This window comes from Carassius auratus, chromosome 25 (genome assembly GCF_003368295.1).
Source record: "Carassius auratus strain Wakin chromosome 25, ASM336829v1, whole genome shotgun sequence".
In the NCBI taxonomy this organism is placed as follows: Eukaryota; Metazoa; Chordata; class Actinopteri; order Cypriniformes; family Cyprinidae; genus Carassius; species Carassius auratus.
Window position 1 is genome coordinate 17,299,663 of NC_039267.1, and position 24,258 is coordinate 17,323,920.

The 24,258-nt window shown below is 35.2% G+C and overlaps 1 protein-coding gene across 2 annotated transcripts in view; it reads left to right on the forward strand.

The window, feature by feature from the left end:
• LOC113043559 (uncharacterized) overlaps positions 1–24,258 on the forward strand; it is a 265,905-nt gene that overhangs the window by 151,736 nt on the left and 89,911 nt on the right. For both annotated transcript variants that reach the window (XM_026203012.1, XM_026203013.1), the window contains one exon: positions 1,208–1,274. The gene's annotated coding sequence lies outside the window, so the exon portion shown is untranslated. The remainder of the gene's footprint in view (positions 1–1,207; positions 1,275–24,258) is intronic.

Sequence of the window (24,258 nt, forward strand, 5' to 3'; positions counted from 1 at the left end):
CTAAGGCTGCCTGACCCAAAGTGTTATAATTTTAGACTCGAGCCTCTCACATGGTCTGGAACAAGGATGGCGTTTGGAAATAAACTTGGAATATAGCTTAATTGTAGTTTACAGATTTAGGAGGGGCCAAGTGTTCAACTTCATTTTCTTGCATAAGTATAGGCCAGAGACATGGGGTTTGGAAGCCACAAAAGGACTTTGAAAAACTTCAGAGCCAGAAAGGACACTCAGACTTCTACTGTTTCAAAACATTTTGGCGTAAAGGAAAACATTGGCTTCATAATGCATAACACAGTTTAAAATTATACTTAAATTAATGAATGATGTAGAAACATGATTGTTTTCTGAAATTTCACAACTGCTTGTACAAAATGGAAACATCAGATTGGTAAACAAAGTTTTCAAAAGTCAAACAAATCATTTAATACACCTAAATAAAAATTAGGTTACGGCAATGAAAAGAAATTCGTAAGGGTCATATCTACAAATAATTTTAGTAAACAATTGTTTATAGTCTACACATAAAGGCACATTCAAGTCAAGTCACATTTATTTATATATCGCTTTATACAATGCAGATTGTTTCAAAGCGGCTTCGCATTAATAAACAGGAAAATAAAATTGTTTAAAATAGTCAATTATGAACTTATGAACAATCATGAACAATTATCACTTCAAGCTGTAAAGCAGATCTACAAAACATAAACATATACCGGAAAGGAATAGTTCACTCTATCATTATTTTCTCACCACAGTGTCGATCTATGCTAGGTATTTTTAGTCATGGAACAAATAAGAACATTTTAGAATCTTCAGCCATAAAGACAAAACTGATAAAAATATCATTAAAAAGTGTGGCTTTAGCTCTAAATTCCAGGTCTGTGTGTGATAACAGACTGAAATGTTAGTTGTGTGCTTTGCTATAGCTTTCATTTCAAACATGCTGCCTTTCCTTGCATTGCATCAGGATGGGTATTCGTGATCAAACTTATACTATTCTTGCATTTGTCATGACCGAAGGGCATTGGCGCCAAACTTATTTGTTTTAAAATACAGTATTTGATCTGTAAAGTAAAGAGAGCTGTTATCTTTTCCAATTTTGGCCATCTTTACCGTAGTGCTGCTGTTTTGGTTTGTTTGCAAAAAAATCTCCCATTGATTGATGAAGAAAAATATTAATTTAGGTTCTTTTTTTTCTATGTTTTAGGCAGACACTGGATTTGGCCTGCAGATCAGAACAGATTGGACATCTGGAGAGCCGGCAGGATTCCCAGGTGGGCTGATCCATCTGTCTGGCGTGGGTCTGATAAATAAAGATTATGTGTTTTACATTTATTTACATATTTTGTTCCGGCCATGGCAAGTTCAAAGGATTCATTTTATGACACAGACTGCACTGACTGTAGAAATGAACTCTTCTTGTGACTGCCATGAAATGTGTAGCTCATTGTAGAGTTGGTGATTTTTTTTTCTTTCTTTCTGTGGCTTCAATTATTAATCTAAAAATTTATTGATTTCAAACGTGAAAATTTAAATCGGTGTAGCTAAATGTAACTGTACAGCAGTGTTTCTCTCAAACTTTTTCTGCCATTTCCCACTTTGGAGGTTAGGAAGGCTTTCGAGCCTCACCTGTGCCCAATCGTTATTACCCCAACAAGATGGTAATAAACTAGGCTTTAAGTTGAACTAAGGTGCATCAGTCAGGATAAAGAATATGAAAAGTGCTAAGAGTTACTGCAGAAAACAGAAAATAAGAGGGAGCAACAATAAACACATGTTATTGGAGACAGATTTACTGAAAATGCTAATTCATTCTCTGCCAGCAGGAGGCGTTTTTGGAGCAGCAGAAACCGTGGTTTTCCCAGTAATGGCTTTTTACAAGCAGCACTGCGCTCATGTACTTTTTCCGATAAAATGAAAATGCCATCTAAACATTTTCTGAAGACAGTTGGTTCCCTTCAAAGATACGTTCATATAAAACACGCACACAGTGTTTTGATTTTTTGAAATGTGCAGTGCTTGTGTTTATTCAATGAAGTCAACCACCACAACTAAATCAATGCAGAAATAATGTGGGAAACAGTGTTAATGAATATTGAAATATCGGAAATGTGTTTAAAAATCATACTGCCGTTATTGAAAAAAATCTAGATACTGACATATATATTGCTATTTAATTATTTACCAGCCATAGTTTTAAGTAAGGCTTACATTTGAATGTGTCATTGTTTTGTTTTGAGTGTATGAACAATAAATAAAGGAATTAATAGAGACAGTCACAAAAAATACCAAATTGCCTCCCGTTTGTCAGGCCCCACTTGTCATGTCTCTATTCCCCACACTTATAATATATATATAAAAAACTTCACATTAAATGTAACCAAGTAATACGTTTGCAATAATTAAATATTCCAATTTATTTATTTTAATGCATTTTAAGTTATTTTACATATAAAATATAATTAAAACTTAAGACTATTTTATTTTATTTTTAAGTGGTACTATATATATATATATATATATATATATATATATATATATATATATATATATATATATATATATATATATATATATAAATTAATTTATTTCAGATGAGTCGTTGTGTCATTCATATTTATCTTGGGGGAAAAAAAAATATCTCATTAAATTAAGCCTCAAAATGGCACCTTTTTTCTTGAAAAGCCTTGAGGTTTGAAATGTTTTAATGTTCTTAATAAAGACTAGTTGAGAGATACGGTGAACAAACCCTTGTGAGCTCATCAAAGAGCGAGGCCAGAGGTTAAGCTGAAATCCTTGACTAACAGAAACTCTGTTGACAGACAGACGGCGATGTTGTGACAAGACTGTTATTACTGTATTATTACAGTATTATTAACATCACTGTCTGCAAAAGTGACCTGTTTATTGTGTCATTTCACAGAATCACAGAATGTTTACAGACCTCAATCGAACATGCATGCGAAATCATGTGAAATCTACTGTAAGTGTGCAATCCATTATTTTCCTATACTCAAAAGATTACATTCACATATTTGCTCCTACGAAGTACAATCTGTCTCCCACATGTCAGATATGTTAAGTGATCTGCTGCGATCCATCTTGTCTTCAAAGTGAGGCTTTGTGTTTGAGGAATGCACTGGCTGAAGTGAAAAATGTCTATTAATAAGCAGTGCCCTGTTGGGGACCCCATTTCAGCAAAAATATGTCACGTCTAGTTAAGGTGTCGCTGACTTGTCTATGAGAAAACAGGCTTCAAAGCAGGACATCAGCATCAAACTTAAAAAAACAGGCTTTCTGCTGGGAACATTATTCACGCACTCCTGTGGCTTGGGAAGAAAATAAAATATATGCTGTTTTAGGTGGGTGAAGAGGCTGGGCGAGCATGTGTGTTCATGTTGACAGTCTGAGAACTCTTTAAATGAGGGTTAGAGGTTAAATGATTGTAACTTCAAGGGCAGAGATTTGTGTTTGCATGGGATTGCAGAGTAGTCTTCTGGGGAATTGCTCTGTGATTGCGATGCTTATTTGCATGTGCTGTTTTTTAGTTTCAGTCACTATATATTTTGTGCTGAAATACTCAAAAGTTGTGCAACGAATCAATATTGATTATGTGTTCATGTAATATTACATATATGACAAGAAAGCATCATTACTTTCTACACTCAGAGTCTTTCTCGACTCAAGAATATGAGTCTGTACAAGTTTTGTGCTCCCATTTTGGAGACCTATGGGGATTTATATGCTTTGTTTAACATCACAGCTAGATCTCTCAGATTTGGATACATGGTTGATAATGAGGAGACAATAAGTGACAATAAGAATGCTTTTCTTGCATTGTCAGGTAACCGGATTGAATGTAGACTGGTTAACATGTTATTTAAATAATGCATTTTTATTAGTATTATTATTATTAGTGTGCATGTAAACATGTTTAGTTAAAATATCTCGATTTAGGGACCCTTGAGATGTTTTAACATGCCCTAACATTTGTGCTTATATCAGCTACTGCTAAAATACTATTAGTCAACATGTAATTTTTTTTTCTTTGTATTCAGCACAGACTGTGCTACAATAATATGCGAGCAAGATTTATCTACATGTTTCATAATGATTCTAGATGAGAAAGGCCGAGCATTGTGTTGATTTAATACGGATTACTTTATCACAGATAATTTGTTTTCGAACATAACTCACTTCATTTAAAAGTAGACACTTCAAGCTTTCTATAGATATGTCTCTCATGTGTGTATATCCAGTATTTTGACGCATTTTAGACATATATACACAGAGAATGAGACCGCTGAAAGCACACCCTGTTTATTTTCTTTATTTCACAAAAGCACAATGTTTTGTTGATATCGTGAGTGTGCACAAATAAAAGTAGACCCTTTATAGATTTAAATGCTGTATTATGTACAATCAAATATGATGGAGAATTTTAAGTTATTTTCTCTGTTATCATTAAAATCTGCAAGAGGTGGCGCCGGTGCCACTGTTGACCTCAGGAGTTTAATGACATTTTGGTGCCGTTTATTGTGTAGTGACAGATCGTTGCCCTCAACTTCAACAGAAGTGTCAGTGGGAAGTGTTCATTAACTGATCATCTCCTCTGATTTAATACCGATTACAGCATGAAATAAACATGAATAAATAACCGAAGGTATGTTAACAGAAAGAGTACAACTTACCAAAATCTGTATTTCTTATGTAATCGCTCAATCTGTGTATTAACCACAGAAAGACGTCAATATACCAGCTAGTAAACAATGTCACCTATCGTCACATTTACTTCATAAAAAAAAACAAAAAACATATACGATGACCATAAATTCATTACTTAGCTAGAAAAATTTACTCTAGAAAGGAGCATTTTTTCAATATATGCACCATGTAACATATTCATTATAATTTTTACAGGTCTTCAATGTTTCATTAATGTTTGAATAAATCTGTCAAGTTTTTGTAACCTTGATATTTCAAAAAATTAATTGGAGTACAAATATAATTATTTAATGGTGTATTTTGCATTACAAATCCTTAATTTATTTAAGCATTTGTATACAAATCAGTTAATTTTACCCTTCAATATTATGTAGTACCAACTATTTATTTTACAGCATTAGTTGAGAGATTTTTGGCATCTATTGTAGCTGATATATATCCAAAATAATCAATATTGAGGTAAATCAAATTGGATGTCAAATCGAATTCCATGCTTGTGAATCAAAATTGAATCAAATTGTGAAATTTGTGTCTAAACCCAGCCTTAACTGTTGATATTTTGCAGTGTTGAGGGGCGGTCACACTAGACTTTAAACGTGCAAAATTATTTCAGTTGTTCAGTTGTTCCTGTTTCCACTGACGCTGCGAACTATGCAGCTTCTTTTTTATTTTATTTTCATAATCTTTTAAATACATATTATATAAAATAGGACGCCGGCTACAGCTAAAGTTTTATAAGTTATTGCTTCCTTCATTTTTGAATTTCTGTACAGAGAGGTCACGCAGTGACGTATGGTCCCACATCCTCACGTGATGCGAATTCGCAGGTCAGAGTTCACCAAACTTGAACTTTAGAACGCAGCGAAATGGGAAATTTTTCACGTGAGCTTGCGTTTCCAGTCTGATGCATTCGCATGCGTATGAATGGCAGTCAATGGAGAGAAAAGTGCAGTGTGACCGCCCCATTAGTTTATCGTATTTGATTTTTGTTAACAGTATGTTTTAATTGTGTTTAAGAATTGTTATGCTGGGCACTCAAAAAAACAAAAATAAAATAAATAAATAAATTTATGAAGATTTTTGTCAGTAATTTTGTTAACACTATTATAGCAGGACATTTTTTTATTAATCGTTGGATTGTATTGTAAAAAGTTAGATTATATTATTAGTTGTGCATGAACGGTCATGAATAATACTAAGTCATGTGACTTGTTAACAACAGATCTACTATTTTATTTTTATTTTTTACTATTAAACCGGAAAAAATGGTGTTGAAACAATTTCCATTCAGAAGTTACCAGAACATTTCAGAATTAGTGACAGAGAAAGACTCATAGTATTTTTTTTGTAAAAATATTACAATAATCTTTGGTTCATTTAAAGCTTAAATTTGTTTTTATATTTTTCGCCTGACAGATGAGTTCATATTGCCTTCAAAGCACCCCAGACTACAGCAACCCCCCCCCCCCCACATCAATTCTCACTATATCCTTTAAGCCTAAGTGGTTGATAGGCACACTACCATGTTCAGGTTACAGAACTTTAACCTTTATCATTCCAGTCTTGAATAAACAGCCTCAGAGGCGTTTACTTATGTTCCTGTCAACCTGGAGGCCTGTATTCTGAGCTGCTGTAGTTCTTGACTCCTCCATTATATACGCTGTCTTGAGGTTTAATCTGGTCATGCAGTACATGAGGGGAAACCCACCACTCAGTGTCATGCTGAGTGAGATATTTGTCTTTCTCCTCTTAAAATCCCTCCACTCCTCCTCGTCTTAAGTGTTATTGACAGCTCTGGAAGGCTGCAGGGTGAGTGGAGGGGCATGGAGGGGGCGGGACCTCGGTACTGAGTGACAGCCTACTGTTATTACATTTACTGACAGATAGATTGTGTCATTAGTTCTCCATGGAGGTAGAGATCCATCTAAAGCGCTCTGAGTGCTTGAAACATGACTCTGTGTTGTTCGCCAGGAAGACATTAACATCAGCGGAAAAATGCTTCAGACACACTGTTTAATACAGGTATCCATGCAGAACTAAAGGGGCTGATATTAGATCAGTGGAATAAGTGACAGTGACCTGATTATGTCTGTCACTGGTCATCTAGTACGCATTATTCAGATTGATGGGTCCTGTCAACAAGAGAATTATCTGTTTTCAATCAGTTTCCCCTAATGTACATTTACACAGTAAGCTAAGGGTAGAAGTGCTGTATAGTAAGGGCTAAAGGATGTTTTTAAGCACTATGTTGTCTATTGTAACCAGGCTTTGACTGGAGGCATCAAGTCTGGTCCACATTATAGCATATCCTGGCAAAGAACCACCCCTTTAGACAGGAAGTAATCATTTGACTGACATGTAATGCAGCCAGTCAGCGTTTTTTTTTTCTCCTCTAATATTTGATCTGAAGCGTGTGTGTATATATATATATATATATATATATATATATATATATATATATATATATACTTTAACATTGCAAATATTTACTATAGTAATAATAGTAAATTATACATTACACTAGTAAATCAATCCGTAAACCTATAGTAAGTACATTTTAATCAGTATCGCTCAATACTTGGCACATAGATATATATATAGCTTGTTTTATTCAGCAAGGGTGTATTAAATTGATCAAAATTGGCAGTAAAGACATTTATCATGTTACAAAAGATTTCTTATTAAAACAAATGCTGTTCCTTTGAACTTTTACTATTCTTCAAAGAATCCAGAAAACAAAAATGAATCACTGTTTCCACAAAAATATTGAGCAGCACTGTTCTTAGCATTGATATTAATCAGAAAGCAGCAAATCAGCATATTAGAATGATTTCTAAAAGACACTGTGACACTGAAGACTGGAGTAATGAGGCTGAAAATCCTCCCTTTTTTACAGACATAAACTACATTTGGCAAAATATTAAACTAGAAACCAGTTATTTTAAATTGTAATGATATTTCACAATATTTGTACCTTTTTTTTTTTTAAGAAATAAATAATTCAGCCTTGGTGAGGATAAGAAATGTATTTAAAAACAAAAATCTTACAAATTAAAATTTTTGTCTAATTATTAGTGGTGTTTGCTATAAGGTTTTTTTTTCCTAAGGCTCATAATCAGCATTAGATTATTATTATTATTATTATTATTATTATTATTATTAGGGCCCGAGCACCGATGGTGTGAGGACCCTCTTGGAATTGCTCCGTTTATTATTATTATTATTAGGGCTCAAGCCCGAAGGGGCGAAGAGCCCTATTGTTCTTCTAAGGATTATTCTTGTTAGGGCTCAAGCCCGAAGGGGCGAAGAGCCCTATTGTTCTTCTAAGGATTATTCTTGTTATTATTATTTTTATTTTTTATTAAACCTTCCGGGGTGTTTTGGGGGCCTTAACATGCTCAAAAACTCTTGAAAATTGGCACACACATTGGAATCTGCGGCCATCAGGACACCGCAGAGGCTGGGACCCGGGCGTGGCACAGGGGCTCTACAGCGCCCCCTGGAAGACAGTCAGAATTCTTGAACCATAGCTCACACACACTTGCATGTATTTATATCAAACTCGGTACACTTATAGATCTCATTGAGCCGAACAACTTTCACACTTTATGTCATAGGCTCCGCCCAACAGGAAGTCAGCTATTCAGGGCTGTTTAAAAAAAGCATGCTGTGGAATTTGAAATACTCCTCTGAGGTTTTCAACCCGTTCGCCACGAAACTCGGTGAACATGATCTCAAGACATTGAGGATGAAAAATTGCGAGGGGATTTTTGATATCTCGAACGGTTTGCCCGTGGCGAGGCATGGAACTTATGGCGAGAAATGAGAAACAGGAAATGTCTAATAACATCCACATACATTTCCTGAATTTGATCAAACTTCATGGGTTTGTTCGTTGTATGATACCGATTGTATATATGTGGCTATTAAGAGTCAACGTTATAGCGCCACCAACTGGCAGCAGGAAGTGTGTCATTTTCCAAATGCTTTGAATTCAGCATCTTATTTTTACTCGATTTACTTAAAACTTCATCAGAATAATGACAAAACACGGCCGATGTAAATCTGTTGTGGGGATATTGATATCTGATATAGTGTTGCCATGGCAACGTGTCAAACTTGAATGTTCTGTTATGGTGAGTTTGAGGCAGACAACAAGCTCAGATTTACATGAAACTCAAAACACATATCAGTATTAGTGATAGCTAGACAATGGCAAAAGCTTTTAAAAGGGCGTGAAGGAGGCACTCTATAGCGCCACCTTTTGTCAAAAGTGGGGGGGTTAGTTTTAGCTACAGACACCAAACTTGGTACATAAATTGTTCTTTTCAAGACGGACAACTTTCTAATTCACAGTCATCAGCTACGATCAACAGGAAGTCGGCTATTTTGATTTGAATGTGTATTTTTGAGATTTTACAGTTGTGAATTAATGAATACTCCTCACAGGGAAAGTACACTATACACACCAAACGTTGTCTACATGAAGAAAAAACATCGAGGAACTTAAATTGCGAACAGATTTTGGTTAGCTTGAACGGTTTTGTCGTGGTGATTTTTTGAAATGACAGTAAAAAGTGAAACATTAATCGTCTTGTATTTTTAAATTGCAGCTTCCAAACCTTTAAAAAACATTTTTAATTTAGAAAACCAGTGATTCTGAGGAAATATGCATAGTTTCATGACTTTACAGCACTGTATGATTAAAAGAAAATTAAAAAACTGTCAGACATCTGATCTCACTCTGTCACTCTGTGTGCTGACTCTGTGTGTGTGTGTGAGTGTGAGTGGGGGAGGGGTGTGAGCTGAGTGGCAGACAGACAGAGAGAGAGAGAGAGAGAGAGAGAGAGAGAGAGTTAAACATCTCTTTAATCACCAGAAAAAAAACTGTATTTTAAATAGTTATTTTTTTGTTGTTGTTGCTAATTGTGCTGTTATCATTACATCTTAAGAAATATCTTAGGCCTTATCCTTTTCTGACAGTTTCAGGGATTAAAAAAAATCCTAAAAAACCTTATTTGTGCTGCAAATAATAATTTCAAACTCATTTGATACTGACCTCTGTCACCCTGTGACATGACATTTATTTGAATTTACATAATCTCAAGGATGTAACAGTAAAACTGTTCAGCTCACAGATGAAGACTAAGCTTTAATGCAAGCAGAACTATTTCACAAATGCTTATAGGTTAATGAAATCATAACAAAACACTTTTAAATTATTTAAGGATTTGGTAACACTTTAAAATAATGTCTCAATTGTTAACATTAGTAAATGCATTGGTAACACTTCATAATAGCTGCAATTCTTAGCTAAGCATTAGTAAATAGTCAGTTCATGCTTTATATAGCCTTCTCCCAAAATTAATATTTTAGTAAGCATTTTATAAATACAGCTATAATTAAATTGTTCATGGTTTATATGCACATTTATTTTGAGGAGATTAAAGGCTGTAATCTCCCTAAAAAAATTTAAAATAAAAAATAAAATAAATAAAATAAACAAACACAGAACTCATAAATATTTATTTCAAGATGCAATAAAAGAAAACTTTACACTTGAATTTATATATATATATATATATATATATATATATATATATATATATATATATATATATACACACAATTGCATAAGTTTATATTTAAAAATGTTTAGCAAGTGTACAGCTAATAATAATAATAATGCATTTTATTTAGTTTTAGCTACAGACACCAAACTCGGTACTTAAATTGTTCTTATCAATACGGACAACTTTCTAATTCACAGTCATAAGCTACGATCAACAGGAAGTCAGCTATTTTGATTTGAATGTGTATTTTTGAGATTTTACAGTTGTGAATTAATGCATACTCCTCACATGGGAAGTACACTATACACACCAAACTTTGACTACATGAAGAAACAAAATCGAGGAACTTAAATTGCGAACGGATTTTGGTTAGCTTGAACGGTTTTGACGTGGTGATTTTTTGAAATGACAGTAAGAAGGGAAACATTAATTGTATTGTATGTCTAAATTGCAGCTTCCAAACACTTCAAGGCATGTTTTCATACAGAGATCAAATCATTATGAGGAAATATGCATAGTTTCATGACTTTACAACACTGTATGGATAAAAGAAAAGAAAAAACTGTCAGACTTCTCAACTGACATGATCTCACTCTGGCCACTCCGTCTGTGTGAGGAAAGGGAGGGGGAGAGGGAGGGGGAGTGTGAGTGTGAGGGGGTTGGTGACTGTGAATCTTTGGTGACTGACAGTGTGTGTGGATTGTAGGGAGGGGCTGTCTGGCAGAGAGAGAGAGAGAGAGAGAGAGAGAGAGAGACCTAATCATTCCTTTAATAATCAGGAAAAAAAATCTATATTTTAAATTGTTATTGTTTTTGTTGTTGCTAATGGTGGTGTTTTTTTACTTTCATTACAGGTTAAGAAATCTCTTAGGCCTTATCCTTTTCTGACAGTTTTTGGGATTTAAAAACATCCTAAGAAGCCTTATTTGTGCTGCAAATTATAATTTCAAACTCATTTGATACTGACCTATGACAACCTGTGACATGACATGACATTTATTAATCTCATGGATGTAACAGTAAAACTCTTCAACTGACAGATTAAGCTGCAATGCAAGCAAAACTATTTCACAAATGCTTATAGGTCATTAAAATCATTACAAAACACTAATAAATTATTAAAGGGTTTGGTAACACTGTATAATAATGTCTAATTTGTTAACATTAGTAAAAGCATTGGTAACACTTTATAATAACTGCACTCATTAGCTAAGCATTAGTAAATAGTTCATGATTATAAAGCCTTTTCCCTTAATAATAGTCATTATTAAGCAGGAATACATCTCTAATTACATTGTTCTTGGTTTAAAAGCACATATATTACAAAGGAGATTAAAGTTTCAGTTGTCTTATAAAATAAATCAATAAACACACAAAAAACTTTGTGTGAGGAAAGGGAGGGGGAGAGGGAGGGGGAGTGTGAGTGTGAGGGGGTTGGTGACTGTGAATCTTTGGTGACTGACAGTGTGTGTGGATTGTAGGGAGGGGCTGTCTGGCAGAGAGAGAGAGAGAGAGAGAGAGAGAGAGAGACCTAATCATTCCTTTAATAATCAGGAAAAAAAATCTATATTTTAAATTGTTATTGTTTTTGTTGTTGCTAATGGTGGTGTTTTTTTACTTTCATTACAGGTTAAGAAATCTCTTAGGCCTTATCCTTTTCTGACAGTTTTTGGGATTTAAAAACATCCTAAGAAGCCTTATTTGTGCTGCAAATTATAATTTCAAACTCATTTGATACTGACCTATGACAACCTGTGACATGACATGACATTTATTAATCTCATGGATGTAACAGTAAAACTCTTCAACTGACAGATTAAGCTGCAATGCAAGCAAAACTATTTCACAAATGCTTATAGGTCATTAAAATCATTACAAAACACTAATAAATTATTAAAGGGTTTGGTAACACTGTATAATAATGTCTAATTTGTTAACATTAGTAAAAGCATTGGTAACACTTTATAATAACTGCACTCATTAGCTAAGCATTAGTAAATAGTTCATGATTATAAAGCCTTTTCCCTTAATAATAGTCATTATTAAGCAGGAATACATCTCTAATTACATTGTTCTTGGTTTAAAAGCACATATATTACAAAGGAGATTAAAGTTTCAGTTGTCTTATAAAATAAATCAATAAACACAACCCAGTTTGATTCAGAATTCAGAAATATTTATTTCAAGATGAAATAAAAGGAAACTGTACACTTGAAAAGGTTTTGAGCGATTCTTGAAGGACTAGCATCACCTTCACTTGTACGATGGTTTGAGGAATATATCTTCCAGATAGTACCGCCGCTCCCTATATGCAGAGTATGCAGTCTTCGTAGAGCACCAACTCCCAGAGGGGGCACCAGTTGCTCAAAAAAAACAAAACAAATATGCGCCATTCTGCCATCCGCGTTCGCGACCACTCAATAGCATTTGAGAAGAAAGACTTGTAGTCACAAAACAATTGTAATGTGTTCATATAGGTGTCAGCTACAATGCACACCTTATACATTTTTTATACATTTTAAAATAAAGTGTTACTAAAGTTATATATATTGTTCTGTGTATGTGATTTCAAAGTCTAGATTGGTCGGATTAACCCTTTAACTGCCACATCCCTTAAAACTTGATTGTCAGAGGGTTACTGTAAATGCTTATGCCCGCTGGGCACAGTTTTCCCGATGCCACCAGGGTGGCGTTGCACTGATGGCTTGAGCCCGACATCGCTGCTTGCAGCTATATTTATTATTATTTTTATTTTTTATTAAACCTTCCGGGGTGTTTTGGGGGCCTTAACATGCTCAAAAACTCTTGAAAATTGGCACACACATTGGAATCTGCGGCCATCAGGACGCCGCAGAGGCTGGGACCCGGGCGTGGCACAGGGGCTCTACAGCGCCCCCTGGAAGACAGTCAGAATTCTTGAACCATAGCTCACACACACTTGCATGTATTTATATCAAACTCGGTACACTTATAGATCTCATTGAGCCGAACAACTTTCACACTTTATGTCATAGGCTCCGCCCAACAGGAAGTCAGCTATTCAGGGCTGTTTAAAAAAAGCATGCTCTGGAATTTGAAATACTCCTCTGAGGTTTTCAACCCGTTCGCCACGAAACTCGGTGAACATGATCTCAAGACATTGAGGATGAAAAATTGCGAGGGGATTTTTGATATCTCGAACGGTTTGCCCGTGGCGAGGCATGGAACTTATGGCGAGAAATGAGAAACAGGAAATGTCTAATAACATCCACATACATTTCCTGAATTTGATCAAACTTCATGGGTTTGTTCGTTGTATGATACCGATTGTATATATGTGGCTATTAAGAGTCAACGTTATAGCGCCACCAACTGGCAGCAGGAAGTGTGTCATTTTCCAAATGCTTTGAATTCAGCATCTTATTTTTACTCGATTTACTTAAAACTTCATCAGAATAATGACAAAACACGGCCGATGTAAATCTGTTGTGGGGATATTGATATCTGATATAGTGTTGCCATGGCAACGTGTCAAACTTGAATGTTCTGTTATGGTGAGTTTGAGGCAGACAACAAGCTCAGATTTACATGAAACTCAAAACACATATCAGTATTAGTGATAGCTAGACAATGGCAAAAGCTTTTAAAAGGGCGTGAAGGAGGCACTCTATAGCGCCACCTTTTGTCAAAAGTGGGGGGGTTAGTTTTAGCTACAGACACCAAACTTGGTACATAAATTGTTCTTTTCAAGACGGACAACTTTCTAATTCACAGTCATCAGCTACGATCAACAGGAAGTCGGCTATTTTGATTTGAATGTGTATTTTTGAGATTTTACAGTTGTGAATTAATGAATACTCCTCACAGGGGAAGTACACTATACACACCAAACGTTGTCTACATGAAGAAAAAACATCGAGGAACTTAAATTGCGAACAGATTTTAGTTAGCTTGAACGGTTTTGTCGTGGTGATTTTTTGAAATGACAGTAAAAAGTGAAACATTAATCGTCTTGTATTTTTAAATTGCAGCTTCCAAACCTTTAAAAAACATTTTTAATTTAGAAAACCAGTGATTCTGAGGAAATATGCATAGTTTCATGACTTTACAGCACTGTATGATTAAAAGAAAATTAAAAAACTGTCAGACATTTGATCTCACTCTGTCACTCTGTGTGCTGACTCTGTGTGTGTGTGTGAGTGTGAGTGGGGGAGGGGTGTGAGCTGAGTGGCAGAAAGACAGAGAGAGAGAGAGAGAGAGAGAGAGACTTAAACATCTCTTTAATCACCAGAAAAAAAACTGTATTTTAAATAGTTATTTTTTTGTTGTTGTTGCTAATTGTGCTGTTATCATTACATCTTAAGAAATATCTTAGGCCTTATCCTTTTCTGACAGTTTCAGGGATTAAAAAAAATCCTAAAAAACCTTATTTGTGCTGCAAATAATAATTTCAAACTCATTTGATACTGACCTCTGTCACCCTGTGACATGACATTTATTTGAATTTACATAATCTCAAGGATGTAACAGTAAAACTGTTCAGCTCACAGATGAAGACTAAGCTTTAATGCAAGCAGAACTATTTCACAAATGCTTATAGGTTAATGAAATCATAACAAAACACTTTTAAATTATTTAAGGATTTTGTAACACTTTAAAATAATGTCTCAATTGTTAACATTAGTAAATGCATTGGTAACACTTCATAATAGCTGCAATTCTTAGCTAAGCATTAGTAAATAGTCAGTTCATGCTTTATATAGCCTTCTCCCAAAATTAATATTTTAGTAAGCATTTTATAAATACAGCTATAATTAAATTGTTCATGGTTTATATGCACATTTATTTTGAGGAGATTAAAGGCTGTAATCTCCCTAAAAAAAATGTAAAATAAAAAATAAAATAAATAAAATAAACAAACACAGAACTCATAAATATTTATTTCAAGATGCAATAAAAGAAAACTGTACACTTGAATTTATATATATATATATATATATATATATATATATATATATATATATATATATATATATATATATATATATATATATATACACACACAATTGCATAAGTTTATATTTAAAAATGTTTAGCAAGTGTACAGCTAATAATAATAATAATGCATTTTATTTAGTTTTAGCTACAGACACCAAACTCGGTACTTAAATTGTTCTTATCAAGACGGACAATTTCTAATTCACAGTCATAAGCTAAGATCAACAGGAAGTCAGCTATTTTGATTTGAATGTGTATTTTTGAGATTTTACAGTTGTGAATTAATGCATACTCCTCACATGGGAAGTACACTATACACACCAAACTTTGACTACATGAAGAAACAACATCGAGGAACTTAAATTGCGAACGGATTTTGGTTAGCTTGAACGGTTTTGACGTGGTGATTTTTTGAAATAACAGTAAAAAAGTAACCAGTAAATGTCTTTTATTTTTTTAAAGTGCAGCTTCTAAACACTTCAACAAAATGTACACATAGAAGTCATGCTGAGGAAATATGCATAGTTTCATGACTATACAACACTATATGGATGATAGAAAATTAAAAAACTACCATACATCTGATGTCACTCTGTCCCTCTGTCACTGTGGGTAATGTGTGTGTGTGTGTGTGTGTTTGTGTGTTAAGTGTGTGTGCTGAGTTTGTGTGAATGTGTGGGAGAGGGGATGGGCTTGGTGTCAGAGAGAGAGAGAGAGAGAGAGAGAGAGAGAGAGAGAGAGAGAGGGAGGGAGACTTAATCATCTCTTTAATCACCAGCAGAAAAAAAAGCAATTTTGTCTTGTTGTTGTTTTTTCATCATTACAGCTTAAGAAATATCTTAGGCCTCAACATCAACTGTTGCTGCTTTATATAGCCATCTCCCAAAATTAATAGTCATTAGTAAGCATTTTATAAATACAGCTATAATTAAATTGTTCATGGTTTATATGCACATTTATTTTGAGGAGATTAAAGGCTGTAATCTTCCTAAAAAAAATAAAAAAATAAAATAAACAAACACAGAACTCAGAAACATTTATTTCAAGATGCAATAAAAGAAAACTGTACACTATATATACATATATATACAATTGCATAAGTTTATATTTAATTTTTTTTATCAAGTGTACAGCTAATAATAATAATAATAATAATAATAATAATAATGCATTTTATTTAAGGCGCCTTTCAAACCACTCAAGGTCACCGTACAACAAGTAACAACAGTAACAATATTAAAACAAAAAATAACAGCAAATAACAATGTCAATAAAAAACCACAATAATATTAGAATAGCACAACATATTGTGGAATACTATATTAAGACTTTATATATAGGCTTTATGAACAGATAGGTTTTGAGAGATGCTTGAAGTACTAGCATCACCTCCTCTTGTACGACGGTTTGAGGAATATATCTTCCAGATAGTACTGCCGCTCCCTATATGCAGAATACGCAGTCTTCGTAGGGCACCAACTCCCAGAGGAGGCACCATCCCAGTAAAATAAAACATGCGCCATTCTCCCATCCGCGCTCGCGACCGCTCGGACATTTGCGGATGAATGTTCGTAATTGATGGATGGACATCTATGCCCGGGTAAAAGTCATCAGCAATCCGGCACAGAGAAAAGAAAAATAAAGTAAAAAACAAAACAAAAACAGGCATAAAGTTGGCTTGACATTGGACATTCGAGAGTCTCAAATTTAGGGACCGTCTCTTAAGTTACATGTGATATTGTTATACAATTTTCTAACGTCAGTAGCATTTGAAGAGAATGACTTACAGTCATAAAAACAACTGTAATTGTTCATCTAGGTGACAGCTATAATGCACCATTAAATTGAATGTTTGATATTTATTAAAACAAACTGTAAGTCATATGTAAATTATGCTACTTTTTCACATGGACTCAAAAGCAAATTTGAAGCTCAATAGCATTTGAGGAGAAAGACTTGCAGTCATAAAACAATTTTAATGTGTTAATTTAGGTGTCAGCTACAATGTACACCTTATACATTTATATATATATTAAAATAAAGTGTTACTAAAGTTATATATATTGTTCTGTGTATGTGATTTCAAAGTCTAGACGGGTCGGATTAACCCTTTAACTGCCATATCCCTTAAAATTTGATTGCCAGAGGGTTACTGTAAATGCTTATGCCCGCTGGGCACAGTTTTCCCGATGCCACCGGGGTGGCGTTGCACTGACGGCTTGAGCCCGCCATCGCTGCTTGCAGCTATATTTATTATTATTATTCTTCTTCTCTAAGATGAATCGCATTTTTGAGGGCCTAAACATGCTCGAAAAGTCATGAAACTTTGCACACACCTCAGAACTGGCGAAAATTTACGTCTGATATGGGTTTCAGAAGTGGGTGTGCCAAAATGGCTCAACAGCGCCACCTATACACGTTCAACGGTGTGCGCCTCGAGCTACGTTTCATGTACATGTATGAAAATCGGTATACACATGTAACTCTCCAATACCTACAAAAAAGTCTCTTGGAGCAAAATCCGAAACCCAACAGGAAGTCGGTTATTTCTAATATTATGAGCAAATTTTGTGTCATTTTTGTCATTTCCATGCGTTGTATTTTAACGAACTCCTCCTAGAGATTAATTCAGATCAACACCAAATTTGGTATGCCTAATCTGAAGGCCATTGCGATGTTAAATTGCGAAGCTTTTGAGTTTTCGTTGAAGGGCCTGTGTGTGGCGGCCTGGCGAATTTCGATGATTCGCCATGAAACAGGAAGTTGCTATAACTCAGACATACAATGACCAATCTGCCCCAAACTTCACATGTTTGATGAGACTCCTGTCCTGAACGGTTTGACATGACCTTATTCAGTTATAGTCATAGCGCCACCTATTGGCAACGGGAAGTGACATATTTTACACTGCGACGAACTACTCCTAGAAATTTTATGACATCAATGTCTTTTTTGTGGTCAGTCTAATCTAAAGGCCTGTGCGATGTTCAGTTGTGAAGATCTTGAGTTTTCGTTAAAAGGCCTGTTCATGGCGCCGCGACGAAGTTCGATGTCTCGCCATGGGAATAAAAGATGTTATAACTCAGGCATAAAATGTCCGATCTTCCCCAAACTTCACATGTGTGATAAGAGTCCTGACCTGAACAGATCTGCAGGCCAACATTCCACCGGGTGTGGCAGAATGGCTCTATAGCGCCACCTATACACTTTCAACGGAGTGCGCCTCGAGCTATGTTTCACGTACATGTACAAAAATTGGTACACACATGTAACACTCTAATACCTACAAAAAAGTCTCTTGGTACGAAATCCGGATCCCAACAGGAAGTCGGTTATTTTGAATTTTCCCATCAAAATTGGTGTTGTTTTTGCCATTTTCAGGGGTTGTACTTTAACGAACTCCTCCTAGAGATTTATTCAGATCAACACCAAACTTGGTCAGTGTAATCTAAAGCCCTTTGCGATAATAAATTGCGAAGGACTTGAGGTTTCGTTAAAGGGCGGGTCCATGGCGGCCTGACAAATTTCGATGTTTCGCCTTGAAAAAGGAAGTTGCTGTAACTCAGACATACAATGTCCAATCTGCCCCAAACTTCACATGTTGGATAAGACTCTTGACCTGAACAGATCTACATGGCAATATTCAGTTATAGTCATAGCGCCACCTATTGGCAACAGGAAGTTACATATTTTACACTGCGACAAACTACTCCTAGAAATTTTATGACATCAATGTCTTTTTTGTGGTCAGTCTAATCTAAAGACATGTGTGATGTTTAGTTGTGAAGATCTTGAGTTTTTGTTAAAAGGTGTGTCCATGGCGCCGTGATGAAGTTCGATGTCTCGCCATGGGAATAAAAGATGTTATAACTCAGGCATAAAATGTCTGATCTTGCCCAAACTTCACTTGTATGGTAAGGGTCCTGGCCTGAACAGATCTGAAGGCCAATATTCCATGGAGTGTGGCAAAATGGCTCGATAGCGCCACCTATACTCTTTTAACGGAGTGCGTATACACTTTAAACGGAGTGCGCCTCGAGCTATGTTTCACGTACATGTACATAAATCGGTACACACATGTAACACAACAATATCTACGAAAAAGTCTCTTGGTACGAAATCCAAATCCCAACAGGAAGTCAGTTATTTCGAATTTTCTCTGCAAAATTAGTGTTGTTTTGGCCATTTTCAGGGGTTGTACTTTAACGAACTCCTCCTAGATATTTATTCAGATCAACACCAAACTTGGTCAGTGTAATCTAAAGCCTTTTGCGATCTTAAATTGCGAAGATCTTGAGGTTTCGTTAAAGGGCGTGTCCATGGCGGCCTGACAAATTTAGTTGTTTCGCCATGAAATAGGATGTTGTTGTAACTCAGGCATAAAATGTCCAATCCTCCCCAAACCTCACATGTTCGATAAAAGTCCTGCCCTGAACACAACTGAAGGCCAATATTCCATTATAATGATAGCGCCACCTGCTGGCAACAGGAAGATTGGCACATATATGGAATAACTTTGATATATTCCACTTACATTTATGAGTTTAAATGCATATTTCTCACCGCTCACCTATTTACTAAAGCCACTCTCTGCCGGTGAGCCCGGGTGCGAGGGCCCGTTCATCGCTGCTTGCAGCTTTAATTAGTATTATTATTACTATTATTATTATTTTTACAATTTATTTACTTATGTAAAAAAAAGAAGAAGAAAAAAAGAAAAAAACACTCCACATGCCCATATTAACAATTATATTATATTATATTATATTATACATATATATTATATATTTATAATATTCATTTGTAATTAATTTCTAAAGATAATTTAGTGTCAGAGATACTGTTAATTTTGTATTAAGTTTCTATTGTAATGTTTTCAATTTAATGTTTCACGTTATTAATTTAATTGTTTTTTATAGTTTGTTTTAGTTTTTATTCATTTTGATTTCAGATTAAGTTATTTCAGTACATCAAGGTAGCTAATAACTGAATATTTGCTATTTATTCAGTCATGTGAATAATCACATCCAAAATAAAGGTTTTTGTTTAAATAATATATGTGTGTCAGAAATATATATTGGTTTTGTTGTGTTTTCTCTCATGTGCTCCCCACGACCCTGTTTCTCCCTCATTTGATTGCGTTCATTTGGACAAGAGGTGTGTCTTGTCTATTCCCCTCGTTTAGCCTTGTATATTGTCTGTCCCGTGTTCCCTGTCCAGTATTGTTGGTGTCCTGATGGTGCAACATACATACTATACATACATAACAAATATCCATCAGTACACCCATCCATGACTCAGTAACACAGCACTGTTATTTGGCCTGTTCAGTTAATGAGCTAGTGTCCAGATTGCAGGCAGAAGCTCTTATTTAAAACATGTGGGCCTCGATAAAAACCCACAAGCCTCTCTGCTCTTTGATCACGTAATTCCCCTTCTCTCTGGGCGAGCCCATGTGAAAAAAGCATCTGTTGCAGATATTACTGGACGTCATCCAGGGCTGATGAAACATACCGCAGTAATCCTCAGCATCTAAGAGCACAGTATGTCACGCCGCAGAGCAGAAGCGCACCTCAAAGGTGAGAGGCTGCAGGTATGTGAGGAATGACTACATATGCTCACAGGCTGACCACCAAAAAACTGTCTGCAAGCAAGGGTTTCTGGACGGCTGCTGCAGGATGTGTTGCCAGAGAGAAACGTTTGCTACGTGGTTGGACAGATATTATGTGTGTCTGTTTTTTTTTTTTCTGATTTGGCCACAGAATGCACAAATAAATCAAAACAAAATGATAAATGCAAGTAAAAAATCCAAATAGTTATAAAAAAGCAACATAAATAGACTCATCAGACCTTATTAAGATAAATGCTGATAAGCTATTAATTTAGGGTTTTTTTACGACGATGATGATAATTAAATATATTTATTATTATGCATTATTGTTGTTATTATTAGTTTTTAATTGTAATTTTTTTATTAGATTTTATATATTCTGTGTATGGTGTGTGTGTATATATATATATATAATCAGGGGTGGCATGGTTCAACTTTTTCATGGTTCAGTTTGTTTCACGGTTTTAGAGTCACGGTTTCGATACAGTTCAGTATGTTTATGGAAAAACTGTACTTTCAAAAATAAAAAATAAAAAAAGAATATTCTATCCAACTACAAGCAACAGCACAAATAAATACAATAGAGTAAAGATACAAAACATAAACAGTGATTTTCATTTTTTTTTTGTTTAGGGGGGTCTAGTATTAGTTTTTAGGTACAGAAATTCAATAAAGTAATCAAATGTGAAACAGCATTGCATATTGGACTATATAAATTAAAGATTATTCTTTATTAAAGTTACGAAAGCTTTTTAATCAAGAGCAGTGACTGATTTCTTTGTTGTTGCTGTTTCTATTAATATAAAGACTGTCACTTTAAGAGAATGCACTGATACAGCAGGCCTACATTCAGCTGACTATGTCTGCTGTACTGTAGGATACTTACAACAATGGGCATTTTGACTTAATTTTTATCTGAATTTGTCCTTTTAAACACAATACTTCAGAGAGAGATTAATATTTGCGCTTCGGATGAGTGCACGCACAAATCATCTCACTGCTCGCGCGAGCTCCTGTCTTTTGGCTCCTAAATGTTTAAACTGGCAAAGCTTAAATGATTTTATTTTAAACACGTATTAACGTGTGCTATTCAGGTCTCACCTGTGAGCGCGCTATCAGCACCCCGGTGATGACGGTATAGATTACTGCTCATATTCCAGCATACGCCATTCACATTGAACAAGAGGGAATGTAGTTGTAATGTCTGGGAAGCCAGATTGCGCATCCATCAACAGAAACATATATTAGCTGAACCCTGTTTGTTTTACATTCTACATTACAGATGCTTTGTCAGATTTAAGTTGAACCGCGGTCCCAGCACGTGCCGAACCATGTGTAGAGAACAAACAGATTTTTTTTCCATGAACTGTCCCACCCCTAATATATTATATATATATATATATATATATATATATATATATATATATATATATATATATATATATATATATATATATATATATATATATATATATATATATATATATAGTTAGATAGCAGTCAATACTTAGTTGGGGCTCCTTTTGTCTGAATTACTGCAGCAATGCGTCGTGGCATGGAGTCGTTGAGTCTATGGCACTGCTCTGGTGTTATGAGAGCCCAGGTTGCTCTGATAGTGACCTTCAGCTCTTCTGCATTCTTGGGTCTTGCATATCGCATCTTCCTCTTCCCAATACCCCATATATTTTCAATGGGGTTAAGGTCAGGCGAGTTTGCTGGAAAATTAAGAACAGGGATACCATGGTCCTTAATAGGGATGCACGGTCATGATTTTTCATGGCCAATTCCGATACCGATTTTCGATTTTCTTTTTCATCTTTAAACAACAAAGAAAGAAGGAAAGTGTGCATAAAAAAGATGTTTATTAGGTATTTAATAGGCCAAATTGCCTTTTGGCTATTGAAAACAATAACCGTAACTCTCTGAAATTAACTTCAGTAACTGCACAGTAAGTAGCCTACATTCAATACAAACAGTACAGGCATCAGCATTTAGATTTTGTTTTTGAATTGGGTTGAAACTACATAGAACTGGCCTTAAATTAAAAGATTAACTGTAACCATGTGAAATTAAAGGCAATAATTGCATAGTTCTACAGTCCAAACAACACAATCAACACACATTCTATAAGATGTTTCTTAATCAGCATTCAGTATTTTAGTTTTTAAATTTGGTTTAAAAAAATATGTCTATACCATTATTCCAAAATGTTAAAATCAATTCATCCAGTTAAAAAAAAAGAAAAAATGAAAGAAAACTTAAGGTAATGATTCACTTTTTAGTTGAATTGAATTGGGTTGAACTCAAACCAAAATCTCCCTCCTCCAAATCCACCCGTAAAGGGATATTCCCTCAAAGAAGAGTCTCTATAAAGTCAGCCTCTGTGGACAATGAGCCACACAGCAACAAGTCCAGCCTGAGTGTATTACCTCTAACAGACTTTCTGTACATCCAGCCAATCTAATACAACACACCGGCCAAGATGACTGCTTCTCGCTTCGTCATTTTCACTGCAGTGGTGGTGCTTTTTTTTACTTTTTTACTTTACCACTGAAAAATAAATAAGTATTGTCTCAAGTAAAAAAATATAGATGTCCATCATTACCCTAAATGTTTTTGACTGGATGAATTAAACACTTTTTTCAGTGCAGTACAGCAGGTGATTACATTGATGACAATGTAATTTTAAGGTAAAATAAAAATAATCATTCTAATGCAGAACTGACGTTTACTTCTTGCTTTTCAAACGTGTATGCAAGTTCTACTTTACAAAAAAAAAAAAAAGTTTTGTCACAGTTTAGTCCGTTTCGTTTCTCATCCAACACACGAGAAGTTGAGCTGAACATCCCTTCACTATCTCCGCTTGTGTGGGGCGCGAACAGGTACAGATACACTCACGCAGCTTCAGCGAGCATAAGAAAGGGACACTTATTTTGTGCAGTCGACTGTGCGCTTCCTGCTATCTGTGCCTCAGACATGTAGCTCTGCACTTCCAGTGTTGATCGGCTGCCCGTGTCCTGGGCACAGATTTCGAAGTACTTCCACACAAATGACATGATAGCGAATTATTACAATGCAGTCTGTGCACACGGGCGCACTTCCGGGAAAATGGGCCGAAAAAAGACCAAAAACCGACCGTTTGCCGATTGTGTATTTTAAGCAAAAACTGGCCTGTTCCGATTTATGGCTGTTCAACCGGTGCATTCCTAGGTACTGGTAGCTTTGCAGGTGCCAAGTCTTGTTGGAAAATGAAATCTGCATCTCCATAAAGTTTGTCAGCAGCTGGAAACATTAAGCGCTCTAAAACTTCCTGGTTTACGGCTGTGTTGACCTCGTACCTCAGAAAACACAGTGGACCAACATCAGCAGATG